Raw genomic sequence first — 25,566 nt, 5'->3', positions numbered from 1 at the left:
ACCAATGCACCTTACACTAACCCTCCTACCAATGCACCTTACACTAGCCTTTGTATCAATGAACCTTACACTAAGGTTAATGCTAGGCATATTGGTAGGAGGGTTAGTGTAAAGTGTATTAGTACAAAGGTCAGTGTTAGGCGTACTGATAAGGTTAGTGTTAGGAGTATTGGCGCAAAGGTTAGGGTAAGGTGTATTGGTAGGAGGGGTGGTGAAAGGTTAGTGTTAGGGGTATCAGTAGGAGGGTTTGTACCAATACACCTTACACTAACCCTTCTACCAATATGCCTAACATTATCCTTTCTATTAATACACCTGTCACTAACCTTCCTACCCATATGCCTAACACTAACCTGTACCAATACACCTTAGTGTAATGCTTATTGTTAGGAGGATTAGTGTAAGGTGTATTGGTATGCAGGTTAGTGTTAGGTGAATCAGTAGGATATACCTAGCACTAACCTTTCCAGTACACCTTACACTAACCCTCCTACCAATGTCCCTAACACTAACCTTACTACCAGTACACCTTACACTAACCCTCCTACCAATATGCCTAACACTAACCTTACTACCAGTACACCTTACACTAAGGGCCCTTTTACACTTAAAGGGAAGGTTCAAGCAAAATAAAAAAAATGAGTTTCACTTACCTGGGGCTTCTACCAGCCCCATGCAACCATCCTGTGCCCTCGTAGTCACTCACTGCTGCTCCAGTCCCCCACTGGCAGCTTGCCGACCTCGGAGGTCGGCAGGACGCATTGCGTACATTTTTACGCATTCCCGCTAGTGCAGGAACATTAACACATACATTTTTACGCATTACTGCTTCAATGCGTAAATTTTTACGCATTGACCCAGTAATGCGTAAAATGTATGTGTTAGTATGCGTTAGTATGCGCTTTTTCCATAGCAGTGCATTGTGAAAAAGATTTCAGTTAAAATGTGTTAAGTGTGAAAAGTGCCATAAGAAAACATGGGACTAAGTGTAAAAGTGCCCTAACCCTCCTACCAATATGCCTAACACTAACCTTTCTACCAGTACACCTTAGACTAACCCTCCTACGAATCAACTGCTTCGTCGGGTGATGTTTAAAGCAACTGAATGCAACCTAGCTGTATTTCTAACTAGTTGAGTTTCAGCTTGTTGTGAGTGTTGAGTGCAGAGGGTTAATGACTGTATGATAAATAAGTTATTAATGCTAGCGTATTGCTTAGGAGAGAGACCATCAAGCTAGTCCAGCACATGTTTTTTGTACACTTTTGTACCACAGTCTTTACTAGTATTCCTGTGGAATAACGATGCCTTATATGTAAGCAAAATGACATCAGACCTGCCATTAATCCCTGCCACATACCTGTATTGGTAAATGATCAATACAGCTGCATTACATGACATTACTCACTGTCGGCACAAGTGGAAAATCCAGCTGTTTCCAGTCCTGTTGCTAAACCTCTGTTCATACACTTCAGTCAGGAACCCAGTGATACGAGGAAATGAGGAAGCAAGTCAAGCAACCAAGAGAAAACACCTTCGCCCCGCCCTAGTCTACCTACGTATGGACTGCAGGAGGAGAAAAGAAAAGCGCGCGAAAGGAGTCCACGTTCCTTAACCTTTTCACTGCCTGCAGAGTTTTCACAAATGTCAGTGGTATGAGTAATATGCAACCTGCATATTTAAGGTGTAATCAGGGCCGGCGCTACCATTAAGGCAAAGGAGGCAGCTGCCCCAGGGCCCCAGAGCTTGTAGGGGCCCCCAGTGGCTACAAGAGGAAAAAAAATTTCAAATCAGCCTTATAGTTTTTGAGAAAATCGATTTTAAAGTTTCAAAGGAAAAAAAAATACACATTTAAAAACCTGCCGACTTTAATGGTTAATAGCAAATCCACCTTAAATGCTAGAAACCCTAAATTTGCAGGATATGTTAAGGAGATCATTAGGAATAAGAGGAAAAAACAATTTTTCAAAAAGACCTTATAGTTTTTGAGAAAATCGATTTTAAAGTTTCGAAGGAAAAAAGTATACTTTTAAATGCGGTAAATATCACTTTTAGTAGCAAACCTAACGGTAGTGTAATTTTACATGCATCAAACGTAAGCGCAATAAATTTCCTGACGGGGTTTCCAGGGGGTCTATACGCAGCCGCATCGCTTTGGCCAGGGATCGCTATACATCCGCAATATGGCTGTATGAAGATCCCTGGCAATTTTTCCTATTTTATCAATTTTTTTTTTATGTTTAGAGTGTGGGAATTTTTTTTTTTTTTTTTAAATTATGTGGGGTCCCCCCTCCTGACACTTTTTAACCCCTTGTCCCCCATGCAGGCTGGGATAGCCAGAATGTGGAGCTCCGACCGATTGGGACTTCACACCCTGTTATACCAGCTGCAAAAAAGGTCCCCTAATGCCGATTTTTGTTCCGGGGTATATGTTCGGGGGGCCCCCCAGGTTTATTTTGCCCTGGGGCCCCATTGTTGCTTAAACCGGCCCTGGGTGTAACTCCACTTTTATTAACAAAAGAACCAATTCTCACCAGGAAATATGTGTGTGCGTATATATGTTAACCCCCCCCCCCCCCCCCCCATTTTCTTGTAGGCCAGGAGGTAAATGTCAGTAAATACAGAGCGGTGACAGCAGAGCATTATACATTACCTGCTTCCAGCATAGGCAGGTCTTCTTCACTCCTATGAACAAAAAAGGAATGTCCCGCTACACCGTTGTAGGGTAAAAGGATCTCTCCGACTTTATTTAACACATCAGCAAAAACACAGACGACAGCTCACGCGTATCGGAGCTCTGTATGGCTCCTTAATCATAGCTAACATAGAGCAACTAGACATGGGTATATATGGTCAAATGCCCACCCAATAATGGGCGTTGCTACATTTCTTAAAGTAGAAGATGAAGCCGGCACCATCTAAATATTCATGCTCTTTTATTGTAGTATCAAGGTTACAGGCTGTCACACAGAGTGCGACGTTTCGGGGGGATCCCCCTTTATCAAGCAGATGACAGACTGACAAATATACGTAGCATACACCATATATATATATAACCACCCACATATCAACCAATCACAGGTCTGGATATACAGACCAATCACAAGTCCTAATGTTGCATGCGGACCTGATGGAAAACAATCAAAATAAGAAGGGAGGCCAATGGGGACATGGAGCACTCACCCACACCCTGTACAGGACTCCCCGCCGCTACGTCCCACCACCAGGCGTATCAGACGCCATCAGCGGCAGACCCCGCCCAACAAAGGCGGGCCGAGTCTCCGCATTGGCACGCGGCCGGAGACTGAGTGACGCGAACGGCCAGGGGAGTGGCCGGACGCGTACGGGGAGGCGGCTGGAACGCAAGGCGAACGCACACGCGTCAAAAATCGGCGCATGCGCGTTACGTCAGAGCGACCCGCCGTCCCCCATAGACTCCGCCCCGGCCGCGCAACCATGGCGACATGCCTGAGCACATCGCTGTCTATCTATCTAGGAGTGCCTCCTTTTCTACATACTGCTACTTTTCTTAAAGTGACAGCACAAACGCATTTAAAGAGAACCCGAGGTGGGATTATATTATGCTAGTGGGGCACAGAGGCTGGTTGTGCACAGTAACACCAGCCTCTGTTGCCCTATGGTGTGCCTCAAAGACCCCCCTGCGCGTCGCTATACCCCCGCAGTGCTGGCGACACGCAGCGTGTCGCCAGCACAATGTTTACCTAAGCGCTGTCTGTCAGCGCCGCTCCCCCGCCTCCTCCGTATCGGCGCTACCCGCCGCGTCACTTCCCTCCAATCAGCGGGAGGGAAGGGACACAGGCGGGTAGCGCCGATGAGGAGGCGGGGGACCGGCGCTGACAGACAGCGCTTAGGTAAACATTGCACTGCGGGGGTATAGCGGCGCACAGGGGGGGTCTTTGAGGCACACCATGGGGCAACAGAGGCTGGTGTTACTGTGCACAACCAGCCTCTGTGCCCCACTAGCATAATATAATCCCACCTCGGGTTCTCTTTACAATGACAATATCCAATGTACAAAAAGGATTGTTAAAAGGCCATCTAGATACCCGTGTCTAGCTGCTCTATGTTAGCTATGATTAAGGAGCCATACAGAGCTCCGATACGCGTGAGCGGTCGTCTGTGTTTTTGCTGATGTGTTAAATAAAGTCGGAGAGATCCTTTTACCCTAGACCAGTGGCTACACAGAAGAGGCGTGAGGACCTGTCCTGCTGCCATAAGCAGGTAATGTATAACACACCACTGCCCCCACCTTCCATTAAACTCTGTATTTGCTGACAGGAGTGGGCCCCGTGATGGCAGGGGCCATTGTTACACCCCTGAAAGACCGGTCACTGCAGAAAAAAAACAACCTATCCTATTAACCCTTCATGTCATCTGTACCTGAAGTTCCGTACACACCTGTAGTGACAGTTCGAGGCCGCAATGCTGTACTGTACAGATGCACCGCTCTGCTGTTGCCTAGTGATGCATAGCGACCCCCAAACTGTCACCCCAGCAATGAGATCCAATCAATACATTGATGATTCAGGGATCTGCAAATTTAGGCAGCTTTAAAATGGACCAACTGAATTTCGCCACGGGGATTCATCTTCAAGCTGCTAATATGTGCATTCAAAATGTGCATAATCTTACATCTACTTGTGACTATTTGCATCTCACTGGCCATCCCTACTAGCCAAACAGGGGTAGCAAATCAGGTGTATTGCATAATTTACCGCCTTGCGGCACTTGATCTGGTTTGGATTTATGGGTCATTTTTGAGATTCACCTGCAGTGTCAGTTGCATTAACCACTTGCCGACCGCACACTCATAATGTGCGTCGGCAAAGTGGCAGCTGCAGGACCAGCGACGCAGTACTGCGTCGCCAGCTGCAGCCTAATTAATCTCGTACGAGCGGCTGCTTCCTGTCAAATCACGGCGGGGGGCTCCGTGAATAGCCTGCGGGCCGCCGATGGCGGCTCGCAGGCTAGATGTAAACACAAGCGGAAATAATCCGCTTTGTTTACATTTGTACGGCGCTGCTGCTCAGCAGCGCCGTAAGGCAGATCGGCGATCCCCGGCCAATCAGCGGCCGGGGATCGCCGCCATGTGACAGGGGACGTCCTGTCACTGGCTGCACAGGACGGATAGCGTCCTGTGCAGCCCAGATCTCCCGGGGGAGCAGGTAGGAGAGGGAGGGGGGAGAATGTCGCCGCGGAGGGGGGCTTTGAGGTGCCCCCCCCGCCACCCACAGCAGGCAGGAGAGATCAGACCCCCCCAGCACATCATCCCCATAGGGGGGAAAAAGGGGGGCAATCTGATCTCCCTGCCTGCACCCTGATCTGTGCTGGGGGCTGCAGAGCCCACCCAGCACAGATCAATCAAACCAGCGCTGGTCCTTAAGGGGGGGTAAAGGGTGGGTCCTCAAGTGGTTAATATATAATTTGTGTTATGTCTGCATAAGACTGTACAATAGTATTTTAATTTTGTGTGCCCACTTTAGTTTAGGCTGAATTTTAGGCCTCTTTCACAGTGGGACCTTGCGTTTTGGTGCGACGTTAAAGTCGCACCGCAAACATACAACGCTCAAAAAGTAGCAATGTAGCGTTACCAACGCATACAGCATATACAGTAGAAAATACAGGCAATGAAAATATGTCTCAAAGTCATTACTGAGCATGTGCAAACAGTCTAACACAGCTGATAACAAGTATAACGCACAGCAGGCAGTACTTTCACTTAAAGAGACACTGAAGCGAAAAAAAATATATGATATAATGAATTGGTTGTGTACTATGAATAATTACTAGAAGATTAGCAGCAAAGAAAATATTCTCATATTTTTATTTTCAGGTATATAGTGTTTTTTTCTAACATTGCATCATTCTCTAATATGTGCAGATTACACAACACTCAACATTCAAAATGATTATTTCAGAGCAGTCTGTGAACTAATGACCTCTCCTGTGCCAGAGGAAAAGTAAATAGTTAACTAACAGTTGAGATAATAAAAGTCAGAAAACAGCCCTCTCCACGACTTTAAAAGTTGTAGAGATATTGGCCTCAATTCGCTAAGCTTAACTCCTGTCTTTAATAACTCTTCTGAGCTGTTTTACAGTTATCACAATTATATCACCATGGTGATAACTGTAAAACAGCTCAGAAGAGTTATTAAAGACAGGAGTTAAGGTTAGTGAATTGAGGCCAATGGCTTTTTTGTATAGAGATAACAACTGGAGTTTCTTCACTCTTCCTGTACTGGAAACAATTAGACTGATGTATCTGATCTTAATGTTTTATTTCTTAGCTGTACTACACATACAAATCATAATATCATAGTTTTTTTTCCGCTTCAGTGTCTCTTTAATGTGCAGCCTTAGACACCGACGCAACATGTGCACTGTGAATGGGGTATTGATTTTTCATTGCAATGCGTTCTTCTGTGTTAAATATTGTTTTAACATTGCACTGTGAAAGAGGCCTAAGTGGATTTGAAGAGGAACGCCAGTGAAAATAATGTAATAAATAAGTGCGTAATTTTTACAATAATGTATAAATGATTTAATCAGTGTTTGCTCATTGTAATTCTTTCCTCTCACTGATTTACATTCTGACATTTATCACATGGTGACATTTTTACTGCTGGCAGGTGATGTCACTGGAAGGAGATGCTGCTTGTATTTTTAGCAGTTGGAAATAGTTATTTATGGACCAACAAGAAGAAAAAGAAAACGTGCACCTTCCGTTCTTTGAAATATGTGTTTGTATTCAGCAGTGGTATAACATAACATCGGATCTCTTACATCAGGTTTCCATTAGTGTGACCCATGTTGGACGATAGTGGTGGTGGAGGTGGGTAGCGAGTGTGGATGGCAGAAAGCGACGGCCGTTTCGTGTCACAACGACACTTGGTCACGCTGTGTACCACCTTTGAATGGAAGACGGCCAGTTCCGGGTAAAAGACGGGGTAAAGCCCCGCCCCTTCCGGAAAGCCGAATCTTCCATGATTGGAGCTTCAGGCCTGGCCCAACAAGACGGCGCTAAGCGTCATTCGTCACTAGTGCGTCCCTGGGGACGCATCTCAAGAGACTACATTGCCCACAAATCCGAGCGTGCTAATGCGCTCTGACGTCGCGTCTCAATGGAAATCTCCGTGGAGACAATATACAGGACTACATTACCCATAGTTCAAGGCTTCAAATTAAGCTCCGAACTTAAATAGAGAAACGGGTTGTCATGGCAACCAAAGAGGCGATAGAGATCAACTATTACCTCACAGCTTCAAACTGAGGATACATTTAAAACATCACTCAGTTTTTAGTAAGTGGTCCATGTAAGACGTTTCAAATTATGGGCAACATATATAACGTCGTCTTGTCTGCCAGGCCTAAAGAGATCAGAATGTGTCACAATGTGTATTTCTTAAAGTGACAGTGACTCAAAACAGTGAACGCATTAAAAAAGTTAAAAACAATAGGATACTCAGTGACTATTACAAAACAGATCTAGTAGCGACGTTAACTGGACACAGGAATATAGGGGTTCAAAAAATTCCAAAGAATCCCAATATCTATAAGACTAAGAATATAACCAGATAGGAAAACATTAGAATAAGTAAGGTCTGTCACCAGTCTTAGATGCACAGCAGCGCTAGTTGCGAAAAGCAGGAATGCCCCATCTAAAATTAATCATAAATGGGGTTATTGTGCTGCTGTACCCTAAGACAAGGACACATCTCCTCCTTCTTTAACCGTCTCAGCACTACGTCACTGAATAGCTTAAGATCACTGAAATTACAAAGTACAAAATACAATAACAAAATACATCAATGTACAATAATACAGCAGTTCTATTCTATGGTTCTAGCATGCTAGCCATTTCCACCTTATCATTTAGGCCTATTGGGCCCATTGCTTCAGTTCTAAGAATTAATTTTGTCTCTTCTCTTAGTAACAATCTGTCACGATCCCCTCCTCTTCGTGGATTTTCCACCTTGATCAACCCTGCGAACCTTATCCCTCCTCCTTTAGAGGCATGAGCCTCCCTCATGTGATTTATAAAGCGGGTGCAGCCCTTTCCAGTTTTAATGGACGTAATATGTTCACGTATCCTAGTCTTCATGGATCTGGTCGTTTGACCAATGTAGAATCTACCGCACTGGCAGATCATCACGTATGCTACATATTCTGTTTGGCAGGTAATAAAGTCTTTCACCATAATTTTCTCTTTTCCAAGTTAAATATTTTTCTGAGTTAACATCTGTCTACAAAATCTACAATGCCCACAACGGTAATTCCCTTTTGGTAGTGTTTTGTCTAGCCATGTAGTGGATCTAGGAGATACAAATTCGCTATTGGTTAATATATTTCCTAGTGTAGGTGCCCTTCTGAAGGCGACTCTGGGTAATTCTCCTATACATGGGGCAAGAGACTGGTCTTGTTTAAGAATTGACCAGTTTTTATAAATAGATTTTCTTACTTGATCTGCCATTGGTGAAAAATCAAAAAGTAGGGACATTCTGTCCTCTCTATTCCTTACTCTGCCAGTGCGGGAAATCAACATTTTGCGATCCTGTGTCTCTGCTCGTTCTTTGGCCCTTTTCAACAATCTTTCATTGTATCCCCTTCTTTTAAATCTGTTAGTAAGGTCGTTTGCTTGTTTCTGGAAATCCTCCTCCAATGTACTGTTTCGTTTCAGTCTTAAATATTGGCCGTATGGTATAGCTTCTGTCACATTTTTAGAATGAAAACTGTCAGCATGCAGTAAGGAATTAGTTGCAGTGCTTTTTCTATATCCCTTGGTAACCAATCTATTATCCTCAACAATTAGACTCAGGTCCAAAAATTCAATTGAAGTACTTCAATTGAATTTTTGGACCTGAGTCTAATTGTTGAGGATAATAGATTGGTTACCAAGGGATATAGAAAAAGCACTGCAACTAATTCCTTACTGCATGCTGACAGTTTTCATTCTAAAAATGTGACAGAAGCTATACCATACGGCCAATATTTAAGACTGAAACGAAACAATACATTGGAGGAGGATTTCCAGAAACAAGCAAACGACCTTACTAACAGATTTAAAAGAAGGGGATACAATGAAAGATTGTTGAAAAGGGCCAAAGAACGAGCAGAGACACAGGATCGCAAAATGTTGATTTCCCGCACTGGCAGAGTAAGGAATAGAGAGGACAGAATGTCCCTACTTTTTGATTTTTCACCAATGGCAGATCAAGTAAGAAAATCTATTTATAAAAACTGGTCAATTCTTAAACAAGACCAGTCTCTTGCCCCATGTATAGGAGAATTACCCAGAGTCGCCTTCAGAAGGGCACCTACACTAGGAAATATATTAACCAATAGCGAATTTGTATCTCCTAGATCCACTACATGGCTAGACAAAACACTACCAAAAGGGAATTACCGTTGTGGGCATTGTAGATTTTGTAGACAGATGTTAACTCAGAAAAATATTTAAATTGGAAAAGAGAAAATTATGGTGAAAGACTTTATTACCTGCCAAACAGAATATGTAGCATACGTGATGATCTGCCAGTGCGGTAGATTCTACATTGGTCAAACGACCAGATCCATGAAGACTAGGATACGTGAACATATTACGTCCATTAAAACTGGAAAGGGCTGCACCCGCTTTATAAATCACATGAGGGAGGCTCATGCCTCTAAAGGAGGAGGGATAAGGTTCGCAGGGTTGATCAAGGTGGAAAATCCACGAAGAGGAGGGGATCGTGACAGATTGTTACTAAGAGAAGAGACAAAATTAATTCTTAGAACTGAAGCAATGGGCCCAATAGGCCTAAATGATAAGGTGGAAATGGCTAGCATGCTAGAACCATAGAATAGAACTGCTGTATTATTGTACATTGATGTATTTTGTTATTGTATTTTGTACTTTGTAATTTCAGTGATCTTAAGCTATTCAGTGACGTAGTGCTGAGACGGTTAAAGAAGGAGGAGATGTGTCCTTGTCTTTGGCTACAGCAGCACAATAACCCCATTTATGATTAATTTTAGATGGGGCATTCCTGCTTTTCGCAACTAGCGCTGCTGTGCATCTAAGACTGGTGACAGACCTTACTTATTCTAATGTTTTCCTATCTGGTTATATTCTTAGTCTTATAGATATTGGGATTCTTTGGAATTTTTTGAACCCCTATATTCCTGTGTCCAGTTAACGTCGCTACTAGATCTGTTTTGTAATAGTCACTGAGTATCCTATTGTTTTTAACTTTTTTAATGCGTTCACTGTTTTGAGTCACTTTAAGAAATACACATTGTGACACATTCTGATCTCTTTAGGCCTGGCAGACAAGACGACGTTAAATATGTTGCCCATAATTTGAAACGTCTTACATGGACCACTTACTAAAAACTGAGTGATGTTTTAAATGTATCCTCAGTTTGAAGCTGTGAGGTAATAGTTGATCTCTATCGCCTCTTTGGTTGCCATGACAACCCGTTTCTCTATTTAAGTTCGGAGCTTAATTTGAAGCCTTGAACTATGGGTAATGTAGTCCTGTATATTGTCTCCACGGAGATTTCCATTGAGACGCGACGTCAGAGCGCATTAGCACGCTCGGATTTGTGGGCAATGTAGTCTCTTGAGATGCGTCCCCAGGGACGCACTAGTGACGAATGACGCTTAGCGCCGTCTTGTTGGGCCAGGCCTGAAGCTCCAATCATGGAAGATTCGGCTTTCCGGAAGGGGCGGGGCTTTACCCCGTCTTTTACCCGGAACTGGCCGTCTTCCATTCAAAGGTGGTACACAGCGTGACCAAGTGTCGTTGTGACACGAAACGGCCGTCGCTTTCTGCCATCCACACTCGCTACCCACCTCCACCACCACTATCGTCCAACATGGGTCACACTAATGGAAACCTGATGTAAGAGATCCGATGTTATGTTATACCACTGCTGAATACAAACACATATTTCAAAGAACGGAAGGTGCACGTTTTCTTTTTCTTCTTGTTGGTCCATTGATACATTTGTTCTTTCCCTGTCTACATGGAGCACACGTTCTCGAAGTGGTTTACAGCAGGGATCAAGACGAAAGTGGTGAGATAACTTTTTGCTTTTTTTTTGCTTCCACTGTACATTCTTTAATAGGGAGTGCCGCACTGTACTTTTTTCATTCTCTATATGAAATAGTGGAAATAGTTATTTCCCACAATGCAACAAGGCTTCCACAGTGTGATGTCAGTACCTCAGTGCTGTGCTGTGAGGTGCCGACATCACACTCTGGGAGCGGTTTCACCACAAAATCAGCCATACAGAGCCCCCTGATGATCCGTTTGAGAAAAGGAATAGATTTCTCATGAGAAATGGGTATCAGCTGCTAAATGGGCTGAAGTTCGATTCTTAGTTACTGTTACTCTTTAAAGGGAAGCTGAACTGAGAGGGATATGGATGTTTCCTTTTAAACCATACCAGTTGCTTGGCAGCCCTACTCATCTCTTTCACTGCAGTAGTGGTTGAATCACAGACCTGAAACAAGCATGCAGCTAATCCAGTCTGACTTCAGTCAGAGCACCTGATCTGCATGCTTGTTCAGGGGCTGTGGCTAAAAGTATACACAGGACACAAGATCAGCAGGAGAGTCAGGCAGCTGGTATTATTTTAAAAGGAAAAATCCAAATCCTTCTCAGTTTAGGTTACCTTTAAAGGGATACTGTAGGGTGGTCAGAGGAAAATGAGCTGAACTTACCCGGGGCTTCTAATGGTCCCCCGCAGACATCCTGTGCCCGCACAGCCGCTCACCGATGTTCCGGCCCCGCCTCCTGTTCACTTCTGGAATTTCTGATTTTAAAGTCAGAAAACCACTGCGCCTGCATTGCCGTGTCCTCGATCCCGCTGATGTCATCAAGAGCGCACAGCGCAGGCCCAGTATGGTCTGTGTCTGCGCAGTACACTCCTGGTGACATCAGCGGGAGCGAGGACACGGCAACGCAGGCGCAGTGGTTTTCTGACTTTAAAGTCAGAAATTCCAGAAGTGAACCGGAGGCGGGGCCGGAGCATTGGGGAGTGGCTGCGCCAACACAGGATGTCTGCGGGGGACCATTAGAAGCCCCGGGTAAGTTCAGCTCCTTTTCCCCCGACCCTCCTACAGTATCCCTTTAAGTATCTCTTTTTTTTTGTTTTTTTTTCTTCTTCTTTTCTAAAAGGTAATAATCAGTGTCAGGTCCGATTCACATTGGCACCTAAACGGACTGTTAGGAAGGATAATATCGTTTAAAAAGTCTTTTTAAAGAGGAGCTGTTAGGTATAAGGTGTCAGAGAAAAAAAAACACATATATCAGTAGCTAAATATTGGCTGTACTTACATTACATATGCATTTCACTGTCCATGTTTGGATTTCACAGAAGTTTTATATAGTATTTGCAGAGATTGATGCTCCTGACAGCTCATGGCAGGTTCCATCTTTGACTGTCTTTTCTGAAGCCAATTGTGATGTAATATCCTCCCTTACTAGAGATGTCGCGAACCTCCGATTTTCGGTTCGCGAACTTCCGCGGAAGGTTTGGTTCGCGGAAAAGTTCGCGAACCGCAATAGACTTCAATGGGGATGCAAACTTTCAAAAATAGAAAAAATTATGCTGGCCACAAAAGTGATGGAAAAGATGTTTCAAGGGGTCTAACACCTGGAGGGGGGCACGGCGGAGTGGGATACATCCCCAAAGTCCCGGGGAAAAATCTGGATTTGACGCAAAGCAGCATTTTAAGGGCAGAAATCACATTGAATGCTAAATTGCAGGCCTAAAGTGCTTTAAAACGTCTTGCATGGGTATACATCAATCAGGGAGTGTAATTAGAGTTCTGCTACACACTGACACACCAAACTCACTGTGTAACGCAGCGCAAAGAGCTGTTTGCGTAGTGACGGCCGTACTGGACTGGTGTGCACCGTGGCCAGAGTGTAGGCCGTGGCGTTTTTTCAAGCCCATATGGTCGCCGGGCTGTGGTAGCTCAATGATAGAACAACAGTGACTGTCCAGCTGATCAAATTTGGTCTGACCACAATGAAGCAACAACCTTATTATTTTTTGTGTGCCACCCCCACCCGAGACACTCAAATAGCCGGCGGTCATTGCATCATTGTGATGCGCAAGCCCCTTCACCGCGGCAAGGTAATGATCATGAAGGGGGATGGGCACATGTACATGCCTTTTGTTTTGTTGTTGCAGCCGCCCGCAGTGCAGCCAGAAAAATTAGGCAGGCATGTACACGCACCAGAAAAAGTAGCGTAGCGGCCGCTGCTAGCAGCGGCCTTAAAAATTCAGGAATCCGCCTAGAGTCCTGGACCCTGTTGGTGGCGGAGAAGGCAGTCAAGCGGCCTGCAGGCAGAGATGCTGTGTGTGGGGACTGACTTAGTCTTCGGTCGTGCAGTAGCCCTCCGGGATCCATTCCTCATTCATCTTGATAAAGGTCAGGTACTGAACACTGTCGTGACTTAGGCGACTTCTCTTCTCGGTAACTATGCCTCCAGCTGCACTGAAGGTCCTTTCTGACAGGACGCTTGCGGCAGGGCAAGAGAGAAGTTGTATGGCAAATTGGGACAGCTCTGGCCACAGGTCAAGCCTGCGCAACCAGTAGTCCAAGGGTTCATCGTCGCTTTTCGCAGAGTCTACATCCACACTCAAGGCCAGGTAGTCGGCTACCTGCCGCTCCAGGCGTTGTTGGAGGGTGGATCCGGAAGGATTATGGCGAGGAATTGGACTAAAGAACGTCCGCATGTCCGACATCACCCTGAGATCGCTGGAGCGTCCTGTCCTTGCCTGCGTGGACTTGGGAGGAGAAGGGTTACTGCCAGTGGTACCTTGATTGCGTTTTGCAGCCACATCACCCTTAAATGCATTGTAAAGCATCATCGACAGCTTGTTCTGAAAGTGCTGCATCCTTTCCGCCTTTTGTTGAGTTGCTAAGAGGTCCGCCACTTTGTGCCTGTACCGAGGGCCTAGTAGCGTGGCCACCCAGTACAGGTCATTCATCTTGAGTTTTTTGATACGGGGGTCCCTCAACAGGCTGGACAACATAAAAGAGGACATCTGCACAAAGCTGGATGCAGACGTACTCTCCATCTCCTCTTGCTCTTCCTCAGTGACGGGATGCAACTCCTCTTCCTCCCCCCAGCCACGAACAATACCACGGGAACGTGGAGCAGCAGAAGCCCCCTGTGGCGGCTGCCGCGGTTGTTCTTCTTCCACCGCCTCTTCCTCCTCCACAGAAACACCTTCCTCATCATCACCATCATCAGAGTCTGACTCCTAGTTCCCCACACGACTCCTCTTCTTCCTCCTCCTCCTCCTCCTCCCCCCTCTGTGCTGCCGCAGGTGTTGTGGGAACATCAGGTTCGTGTGTAAATGGCTCCCACAACTCCTGCTGCCGTAACTCTTCTCGTTCACACTCCTCCACAGCTGTATCCACCACTCTCCAGGAAGTAGGCTGATGGTGCCCTCATCGCGACTCACCAGTTTGGTCACCTCCTCAAAGGGCTCCATGACCCTGCATGCATTTCGCATCAGTGTCCAGTTGTTGGGCCACAACATCCCCATCCTCCCAGATTGTGTCCTTGTACTGTAATGATACAGGTACTGGGTGACGGCTTTCTCCTGGTCTAGCAGGCGAGAGAACATCAGCAGGGTGGAATTCCAGCGAGCCGGGCTATCGCAAATCAGGCATCTCACCGGCAAGTTGTTTCTACGCTGAATCTCCGCAAAGCGTGCCATGGCCTTGTAAGAGCGCCTGAAATGCCCACACAACTTCCTGGCCTGCTTCAGGACGTCCTCTAAGCCTGGGTACTTGGACACAAATCTTTGCACGACCAGATTCAGCACATGTGCCATGCAGGGTATGTGTGTTAGCTTTCCCAAATTCAACGCATCAATCAGATTGCTGCCGTTGTCACACACCACGTTGCCACGTTGCAAGCTTGTGCGGGGTCAGCCATTGCTCCACCTGTTTGTTAAGAGCAGCCAGGAGAGCTGCTCCAGTGTGACTCTTAGCTTTCAGGCAAGACATGTCTAACACTGCGTGACACCGTCGTACCTGGCATGCAGCATAGGCCCTGGGGTGCTGGGGCTGTGTAGCTGGAGAGGAGATCGTGGCACCAGCCAAGGAGGAGGAGGATGATGACAGCGAAGCGGTGGTAGCAGGTGGAGAGGAGGTGGCTGGAGGCCTGCCTGCAAGCCGTGGAGGTGTGACAAGTCGGTCTGCTGCGCAGCCACGTACTCCCTGCTTGCTGCCATCGGTCACCAGGTTTACGCAATGGGCTGTGTATGTAATGTAGTGGCCCTGCCCGTGCTTGGCAGACCAGGCATCCGTGGTCAGGTGGACCCTTGACCCAACGCTGTGTGCCAGAGATGAAGCCACTTGCCTCTCAACTGCACGGTAGAGTTTGGGTATGGCCTTTTGTGAAAAATAATTGCGGCCTGGTATCTTCCACTGCGGTGTACCAATGGCCACAAACTTACGGAAAGCCTCCGACTCCACCAGCTTGTATGGTAATAGCTGGCGAGCTAATAGTTCCGCCACGCCAGCTGTCAGACGCCGGGCAAAAGGGTGACTGGCAGACATTTGCTTCTTCCGCTCAAATACTTCCTTCACGGACAGCTGGGTACTGCTGTGGGCAGAGGAGAAGGAACCGCTCAAGGGAAGAGGCGGTGTGGAGGAGGGTGGCTGTGAAGGTGCAAGGGAGAAAGTGGATGAAGACGATGCACCTGAAGGAGGAAGAGGAGAAGGAGGGTGGCTTGTCTTTTGAGGGGTGTTGCTTTTCCTCAGGTGCTCTTGCCATAGCTGTTTGTGCCTTCTCTCCAGGTGCCTTCGTAAGGAACTTGTCCCAACGTGAGAGTTGGCCTTTCCACGGCTCAATTTTTGCTGGCAGAGACAACAGATGGCTTTGCTCCGATCTGAGACACACACGTGAAAAAAATTCCAAACTGCTGAGCCCCCCTGGGCTGATGGCGCTACGGTGGCATCAGCAGCTGACGTTGAAGGGCATGTGTGCTGGCTGGCCATAGCTGGCGATGCATGGCGCCGGACACTGCCCCCAGCTGTTTCTGAGGACGAGCTCCCTCTGCTTCTATCATGGAGTCGTCTCCTCCTACTCCTCTCTGACTCCTCCTCTGAACTGTCCCCCTGGTCATCTCCTCTACCGGGAACATATGTGGTATCCGTATAATCGTCGTCATAATCCTCCTGGCCAGCTGTGCTTTCTTCAGACACCTCCTCAAGTGCACCAACTTCAGGTGGTCCACCATCATCCCCATCCACACACGTTACGTCCATATTATCGCCACCTAACTCAGACGTATGAGGTGGTGTACCTGCGCCTTCTTGTTGTTGTGGCAGTAGAGGCTGGAAATCAGTGATTTCACCACCACCACCAAATAACTCCTGCGAAGTGTCAAATGCAGCGGATGTGGTGCTTGTTGTAGCGCTGGTGGCTGCGGGAGATGAGGTGTTCTGTGTTAAAAACTCAATCACCTCCTCACGATTTTGGGAAGTGATGGCACGTGCCTTCTTCTGAGCACTGTATTTTGGGGCAGGTCCGCACGAAATCAGAGAAACACCACCTCGCACAGACCTGCCGGTGCCTGGTGGCCTTCCTCTGGGCCTGCCTCTACCTCTTCCTCTACCTGGTTTGTCCATTTTGTCCATCTCGGGGGGATGCTAGCTATATGCAGTGAGGTGGATTCTCACTCAACACAACCGGTAGTTAGATGCAGTGAGGTGGCCAGGTGGGTTCTCACTCAACTCAACAGGTATTTAGATGCAGTGAGCTGGGTTCACTCAACACAACGCTAGGTATATGCAGTGATGAGGTGGGTTAAGTATACACAACAGGTACTGGGTAGTTAGATGCAGTGAGCTGGGTTCACTGAACAGTGAAGGTACTTAAGATGCAGTGAGGTGGGTTCTCACTCAACACAACCGGTAGTTAGATGCAGTGAGGTGGCCAGGTGGGTTCTCACCCAACACAACAGGTATTTAGATGCAGTGAGCTGGGTTCACTCAACACAACGCTAGGTATATGCAGTGATGAGGTGGGTTAAGTATACACAACAGGTACTGGGTAGTTAGATGCAGTGAGCTGAGTTCACTGAACAGTGAAGGTACTTAAGATGCAGTGAGGTGGGTTCTCACTCAACACAACCGGTAGTTAGATGCAGTGAGGTGGCCAGGTGGGTTCTCACTCAACACAACAGGTATTTAGATGCAGTAAGCTGGGTTCACTCAACACAAAGCTAGGTATATGCAGTGATGAGGTGGGTTAAGTATACACAACAGGTACTGGGGTATATGCAGTACTGGGTAGTACAATGTGCAGCTCCCTGTCACACACACAGGTAGTCACTGAATGTACTGGGCTGCTGGCAGTGGCACACACACTATCAATTAGCAATGCTGTGCATGCAACAAAAGTGTCAGTTTGACACACAGAAAAAAAAAAATAGTACAGGATGAACTCTGACAAGAGCTGTTGTTGGGTGCTATAAAAGCAATAACAATCAGCCAGGAGCAAGCTAAGCAGCCAAGAACCTAACTAATCTGTCCCTAGAAGAACAAGTCTGGAGCAGCTCTCCCTAGTCTGTCTAATAGCAGGCAGACGAGTGACTGTAATGGCCGCCGGAGGCTGCCTTATATAGGGGGGGGGGGGGCTCCAGGGCTTAGTGTAGCCTGAATGGCTACAATGTGCCTGCTGACTGTGATGCAGAGGGTCAAAGTTGACCCTCGTAGTGCATTATGGGGCGAATCGAACTTCCGCAAAAGTTCGCCTGGTGCAGGCGAACGCGAACCCCCGAAGTTTGCCTGGAACCGTTAGCCGGCGAACCGTTCGCTACACCTCTATCCCTTACCCTGCTTCCTGATTGATAATTCTTTAGCCCCTCCAAGTCCCAGCCCTCAGACACTCCCACCAGTCTCTGGTCTAATGGGAGCATATTGTTTGTCACAATATACCCACGGGGGGGTATGCAGGCGAGCGCGCTGTCAGTCAGGGTGGGGAGGGGTTGTGGGCGATCGCGCTGTCAGTTGCAGCGGGTGAAGGGGGTGCGGGCGATTGCACTGTCAGTCGCGGGGGAGGGGGGGTGCAGGCGATCGCGCTGTCAGTCGCGCGGGGGGCACAGGCGAGCGCGCTGTCAGTCGTGGGGCGGTGTGGGCGATTACGCTGTCAGTTGCGGTGGGGGGAGTGTGGGCGATCGCGCTGTCAGCCATGGTGAGTGGGGGTTCGGGCGATCGCGCTGTCAGTCACAGGGGGTGCAGGCGATCTCGCTGTCAGTCATGGGGGCAGGCAAGAGCGCGCTGTGAGGCGGGGGGGCGGCGCAGGTGATCGCGCTGTCAGGCGGGGGTGCGGGCCGGGTGTCAGTCGCAGGGGGTGGGGGGGGGGGTTGCGGGCGCGCTGTCAATCGCGGCAGTGGGGTGGGTAATCGCGCTGTCAGTCGCAAATGGAGCGCGGGCGAGCATGCTGTTAGTCGGGGGGCGGGGGTAGTGCGGGCGATCGCGTTGTCAGTCGTGGTGGGGGGGGCGGGCAATCTCGCTGTCAGTCGCAAGGGGGCGTGGGCGAACGCGCTGTTAGTGGTTCGGGTTGCGGGCGATCGCGCTGTCAGTCGCGGGGAGGGAGGGCGATCGCGCTGTCAGTCGCGTGGGGGGGGGGGGAGGCGGGCGATTGTGTTGTCAGTCGAGGGGGGCTGTCAAAGTGACAAAGACAAAGTGACAGTACTGCAAACCGCAGTGATTTACTGCCGCCACAACCCCCACATGCTATATATTCTTACAAAGCTCTGTATCTCCTCTACCGGAATATATAAAGCTTTCCATGCTGCGACACAAACCTGCTGAGTAAATGGCCTCGAAACGCTGCACTCGCGTTTGCATTTTCTTTCTTCTGTGCTCTAGAAATTCTTCCTCCTGATTGGAGGAATGCTGTACTGGGGGCGTGAGTTTGTGAAGAGGGGAAAAAAGAGAGATAGGAAGCAGCCAATCAGGCTTCAGTTAAGAATTAGGGCGGGATAGGGAAATGAAGGGGAGGACCGGGGAGGGCAGTAGGGAGAAGAAACAGCCCCAGCATGCTCTGCACCTTCTGTTATGCGGCCTCCTTAGCAGCCTGGGCCTGGGATTAAGAGGATTGCTATTCAGCCAACTAAAAAGTAAAATAGCTTTTTTGGCTTCCTTCCACACTGTTTAACACAGGGGAACAGAGATGTAAATTAGCTTTTTTTGCCTAACAGTTACTCTTTAAACCATACTAGCATTTCTTTCTTTAATTGATTAAAGAGACACTGAAGCGAAAAAAAAAATGATGATATTATGATTTGTATGTGTAGCACAGCTAAGAAATAAAACATTAAGATCAGATACATCAGTGTAATTGTTTCCAGTACAGGAAGAGTTGAGAAACTCCAGTTGTTATCTCTATGCAAACAAGCCATTAAGCTCTCCGACTAAGTTAAGTCGTGGAGAGGGCTGTTATCTGACTTTTATTATCTCAACTGTTCCTGGACTATTTACTTTTCCTCTGCTAGAGGAGAGGTCATTACTTCACAGACTGCTCTGAAAGACTCATTTTGAATGCTGAGTGTTCTGTAATCTGCACATATTATAGAATGATGCGATGTTAGAAAAAACACTATATACCTGAAAATAAAAGTATGAGAATATTTTCTTTGCTGCTAATCTTCTAGTAATTATTCATAGTACACAACCAATTCACTATATCATATTTTTTTTTCGGTTCAGTGTCTCTTTAAGTGAAGCCACCGTTAGGCCTGGAACCCACTAGCAGCGTTTTTCTAAGCCTTCTCTGAGCACTTGTGATTTGAAAAGCTCTTGCTCTCTTGCTAATGTAATGCTATAGGTGTGATCTCACTTGACGGATATGTGTTTGTTTTTTTTTAAACCCGTAGCATTACAATAGCAAGAGCTTTTCAAATCCCATGCGCTTAGAAAATCTCTGCTAGTGGGTTCCAGGCCTTACTTTGCAGATGGCAACTCATAACGTTTTTTAATGAATATATTATGTAGCAAAACCTTCCTTTTTGTCCAGTCTGCCCTAATCAAAGACTGCCTAACCTCCTGAATTTTTAGATTTGGAAGGTTTTTAGTGCTTTGAAAAGTTTCTTCAATTTTTCCCCCCTTTATTTAAATGACATGGATACAGAAAATGAATAAGCAAAGATCAAGGAGATAAAAAATCTGGTACACCAATATAATGCCTACACATGTTTTGATGTATAGCAGACAATCCTAGCAAGGGAAGTGTTTTTACTTTACTTTTTTTTTTTTAACCACTTCGCATACAGACCTTTTTTTCCCACTTATGGACCAGAGCAGTTTTGACAGTTTAGCTATGTCCTTATTTAATCTGAAATTAACTTTATCCCTACTCATGACACAGAAATGAAATATATGTTGTTTTTTTTCCAGGACAAACTAGGCTTTCATTGTATGAATTTTCATGGAAAAAAATAGAAAAAAAACCACATTATTTCTCCGTTTTACCAATTCCGGTATAAAATAACACACAGCCATCTACAGCAGAGTCCCAGTTATCCAGAACTCTAACCAGAAGTCTCAACCAACCAGAATAAATCTTTGGCAATACTCACAGTGGTGAAGGTCAATTGTTTAGGTGTTTGTAGGCTCTGCTGTGCTTTAAGACTGGATTCCATGGCCTTCACAAGGGTAATATACTTTTAATTACAGTATTTTAACATTTAATACAGAGTTCATGGAATGTATACAGAGTCTGGGTCTTCTGTATTAACCCTCTAAGCGATAATCCCGAGCTGAGCTTAGGGTAAGCCGCCGCAGAGGATTTCTCAGGCCCTGGTGGGCCGATTTGCATAATTTTTTTTTGTTGCACGCAGCTAGCACTTTGCTAGCTGCGTGTATATACCGATCGCCGTTGCTCCACGCTGATTCGCCGCTACCCGCTGCGCCGCCCCCCCCAGACCCCATGCGCAGCCTGGCCAATCAGTGCCAGGCAGCGCTGAGGGGTGGATCGGGACTCCCTCGGGATGACGTCATCCCGATCGTCGCCACGGGGGAAGCCAAACAGGAAATCCCGTTCTGAATGGGATTTCCGGTTTGCTTTGATCGCCGGAGGGGATGGGGGGGATGCCGCAGCACAGCGGCTATCATGTAGCTAGCGCTAGGCTAGCTACATGATTAAAAAAAAAAAATTTAAGCCGCTGCGCCACCCCCTGCCGATATTATTGTATCGCCCAGGAGGTTAACTGGGCCTATTTTCAACATTCAGTCTCAAGCAACAAGAAAGCACACTTATCTGGCATCAGCCAATCCCTGTGGGTGCCGGATAAGTGGGACTTTGCTGTATCTATCTATCTATCTATCTATCTAATCTACAGTTGTAATATGTTGGACGTGTGTTGGACACAGCTACTACGCATGCATAAAACTGGCACAGTCCATGCCACACTCGCCTAAAGCCAGAGCAAGCCACAGCGCACCCTGCCCACACAAATTCCACTTCGTCACCCAACACCAACATTAAAGGCTGCGCTGCCCGCCCTTCCCACAGCAGCCAAGCTCCACCTACACTAAAGGCTGTGCCTCCCACAACTCCTATGTTACTGCATGGTGACTGCCATACACAGTGGAGGGGTGTTATTGGGAGTTACGCCGCCCATGGGTTTAAAGTGAACCAGAGATGAAGTAGCCTCATGTATTTTACCATATATATCAGTGGGAACATTAGAGAAAACCCCTACCCTGCTCTCTGTTTCATTTTTACCTGTTCAGCTTGCTTCTAATCAGCCCTGATAAAATCCCCAACTGAACATTCAGTCTGGCTGTGCTATAATGACTCAGCTATGATGATTCCTGAGCAGAGCCACAAGGGGGCAGGCTTGGGCTTAAAAAAACACCAGAAAACACAGACTCGACTATAATAATTCCTGAGCAAAGGCAGACTGAATGCTCAGTCAGGGATTTTATCATGGCCGATAAGAAGCAAACTGAACAGTTAAAAATGAAACAGAGAGCAGGGTAGGTGTTTTCTCTAAAGTCCCCACTGACATATTTGGTAAAATACATGAGGGTGCTTCGTCTCTGGTTCACTTTAAGGTGAAGGAAGAGGGGCCTCAGGGCTTACGCTATCCACATTAAATCCAGGGGGGGGGGCTGTATATGGTAGGGCCCTCTGAAAGCTCAGGGGAATGTCCACAGCCGCACTGCCCAGGAACCCTTACGCCTGTGCAGCAGCATGGAGCCACTCCTGCTTGGTGGAAAAAACCAAGCCTGTGTGGCTCCATGTTACTGTGGTGGGGGATTGGGGGGGTCCCAGGACTGGAATGGGAAGCCTCTATGGCCTACTCTGAAGAGACTATTAATGCTATCAAATAGAGTAAAAAAAAAACTTGACTTCTGTATAAAGAACGGGGGGAAACCCTCAAAGCAGGAAAAGTAGAGCAAATGTACAAGGGAACCGAGATCTGGCATCATTTTTTCGAATTACTGTTGAATAGCGAGTGTGGTTGCTATGAGCAATACACTAACATCCCAGTGTAGAGTGAGGGCTGTCACACAGTGCAAAACACATCTGTAGGGCTCACAGAGAGGCTACTGGTGACTGGTGGTTGCCCGCTCTGTGACCACATCCTGTAGCCGTTTCAGCAGAGCATCGTCACTTTCCTGGCATGTCCGCTTGGCTGGAAATTCTGATGCGCTGTCAATTGTTATGGCCCTCTTTCTGCTCATCTGCTCCTGTTTTGATCATCGTGTTTATGTGTATCAAGCTCTACATTGGAAAGGAAAGGAGGTTAGTCATGTAAGGCCAATTATCCTGCCGCTAAAGCGGACCATAAACAGAATCCATTCTTTTGCACATCTGATGACTTGGATAATATCTGACAGTGATCTGTAGACAGGACACCTTGTGCATGTGCAGTAGCATGGAGTCACTCAGGCTTGCCAGAAAATGCCGAGCATGTTCAGCTCCATGCTCTGCACAGGTATGAGGCATCCTGCATAGTGTTCATTCACGGAGGGGAGCGTGGCTGCGCACACACATTGACAAGGTCCTTGTTCAAGAAGATGGGGGGCTGCAGAGCTGGATCAGTGGAGGCGAGGGGGATGCCTCTGTATTATCCAGAGACTTCTCTCTACTGAGGTAACTACCCGTTTGGGACACTTTTTTTCTCCCCCCTCAGATTTTGTAAATACTTGGAGACACTGAAGCGAAAAAAAAAATTGATATAATGAATTGGTTGTGTAATACGGATAATTGCTAGAACTTTGGTAGCAAAGAAAATATTCTCATATTTTTATTTTCAGTTATATCGTTTTTTGTTTTTTTTATAACATGGCATCATTCTCTAATATTTGCAGTTTACACGCTACTCAGCATTCTAAATGATTTTACAGAGCAGCCCAGTGAACTATTGACCTGTCCTCTGCAGAGAAAACGAAGATACAGTGATTGACAGTTGAGATAAGCGTCAGAAGACAGGGCTCTCTGCGACTTTAAAAGTCGTGGAGCTCAGTGGCTCTTTTGCATAGATAACTGGAGTTTCTTAACTCTTCCTGTACTGGAAACAATATTAGACTCATACAGAGGTTTGGAAAAGTATTCAGCCTCCTTGGAAGTTTTACACATTTTGTCATATTACTGCCACAAACATGAATTAATTTTATTGGAATTCCACGTGATAGACCAATACAAAGTGATGTACATGTGAGAAGTGGAACGAAAATCATACATGATTCTAAACATTTTTTACAAATAACTGCAAAGTGGGGTGTGCGTAATTATTCAGCCCTCTTTGGTCTGAGTGAAGTCAGTTGCATATAGACATTACATGAGTGCTAATGACTGAATAGAGTGCACCTGTGTGTAATCTAATGTCAGTACAAATACAGCTGCTCTGTGACGGCCTCAGAAGTTGTCTAAGAGAATATTGGGAGCATCAACACCATGAAGTCCAAAGAACACACCAGACAGGTCAGGGATAAAGTTATTGAGAAATGTAAAGCAGGCTTAGGCTACAAAAAGATTTCCAAAGCCTTGAACATCCCACGGAGCACTGTTCAAGCGATCATTCAGAAATGGAAGGAGTATGGCACAACTGTAAACCTACAAGGCCGTCCACCTAAACTCACAGGGCGACCAAGGAGAGCGCTGATCAGAAATGCAGTCAAGAGGCCCATGGTAAATCTGGAGTAGCTGCAGAGGTCTACAGCTCAGGTGGTGGAATCTGTCCATATGACAACTATTAGTCATGCACTGCACAAAGTTGGTTTTGGTTATGTAAGAGTGGCAAGAAGAAAGCCATTGTTAAAAGAAAAGCATAAGAAGTCCCGTTTGCCACAAGCCATGTGGGTGGCGCAGCAAACGTGGAAGAAGGTGCTCTGGTCAGGTGAGACCAAAATGGAAATTTTTGGTCAAAATGCAAAACGCTATGTGTGGCAGAAAACTAACACTGCACATCACTCTGAACACACCATCTCCACTGTCAAATATGGTGGTGGCAGCATCATGCTCGGGGGGTGCTTCTCGTCAGCAGGGACAGGGAAGCTGGTCAGAGTCGATGGAATATGCTTGGAAGAACAAAGAGAAATCGAGAGCCCGATATGGTGTAGTATTGTTAAGTTGGTTGTGGTTAAAAGCAAAATATTTAGATATACTCACAAACATGGGTTACCCATAGGCAACCACTTCAAGTGCAGGTGGGGAGTATTAGAACCTGACCCCACTCAGGTTTTTAAGATGTCGCTCTCTGTAGATAGGAAATGGGGTAGCACCCCTCCACCGAGGGTGGACTCAAGATTTCAGAGGTGCTCACTTCTGCATCTAGACCCATTGAGTTATACTCCTGTTTGCCTGATGAAGCAGGACCACACCTGCGAAACGCGTTGCACTAAGTGGAGTTCAATAAAATATTTTTGTATTGATATATTGTGACTCAATTGAGTTTTATATTTTTGAGGGAGGTAAGTCCACCTGAACATCCCCCTCTTTTTAGACGGTTTTTAAACGTTTTTATTCTACTCTGGCGCCTCTGTACACCAAGCCTTGCTGAAATCTAGAGTCGATGGAAAGATGGATGGAGCCAAATGCAGGACAATCTTGGAAGAAAACCTCTTGGAGTCTGCAAAAAACTTGGGACTGGGGTGGAGGTTCACCTTCCAGCAGGACAATGACCCTAAACATAAAGCCAGGCAACAATGGAATGGTTTAAAACAAAACATATCTATGTGTTAAAATGGCCCAGCCAAGTCCAGATCTAAATCCAATCCAGAATCTGTGGCAAGATCTGAAAACTGCTGTTTACAAATGCTGTCCATCTAATCTGACTGAACTGGAGCTGTTTTGCAAAGAAGAATGGGCAAGGATTTCAGTCTCTAGATGTGCAAAGCTGGTAGAGACATACCCTAAAAGACTGGCAGCTGTAATTGCAGCAAAAGGTGGTTGTACAAAATATTGACTCGGGGCTGAATAATTACGCACACACCACTTTCCAGTTATTTTTTCTTTTTAAATGTTTGGAATCATGTATGATTTTTGTTCCAATTCTCACGTGTACACCAC

General features: G+C 46.5%; 1 protein-coding gene across 2 annotated transcripts in view; it reads right to left on the bottom strand.

The window, feature by feature from the left end:
- The window catches only part of LOC137541974 (retinoblastoma-like protein 1), a 71,705-nt gene extending 70,226 nt beyond the window's left edge, over positions 1-1,479 (bottom strand). For both annotated transcript variants that reach the window (XM_068263538.1, XM_068263539.1), the window contains exon 1: positions 1,407-1,479. The gene's annotated coding sequence lies outside the window, so the exon portion shown is untranslated. The remainder of the gene's footprint in view (positions 1-1,406) is intronic.
- Positions 1,480-25,566: the final 24,087 nt, after the last annotated feature.

This window comes from Hyperolius riggenbachi, chromosome 12, assembly GCF_040937935.1.
Source record: "Hyperolius riggenbachi isolate aHypRig1 chromosome 12, aHypRig1.pri, whole genome shotgun sequence".
In the NCBI taxonomy this organism is placed as follows: domain Eukaryota; kingdom Metazoa; phylum Chordata; class Amphibia; order Anura; family Hyperoliidae; genus Hyperolius; species Hyperolius riggenbachi.
The sequence above is the reverse complement of the archived record's forward strand: the minus strand, read 5'-3'. Positions and strand labels throughout refer to the sequence as shown.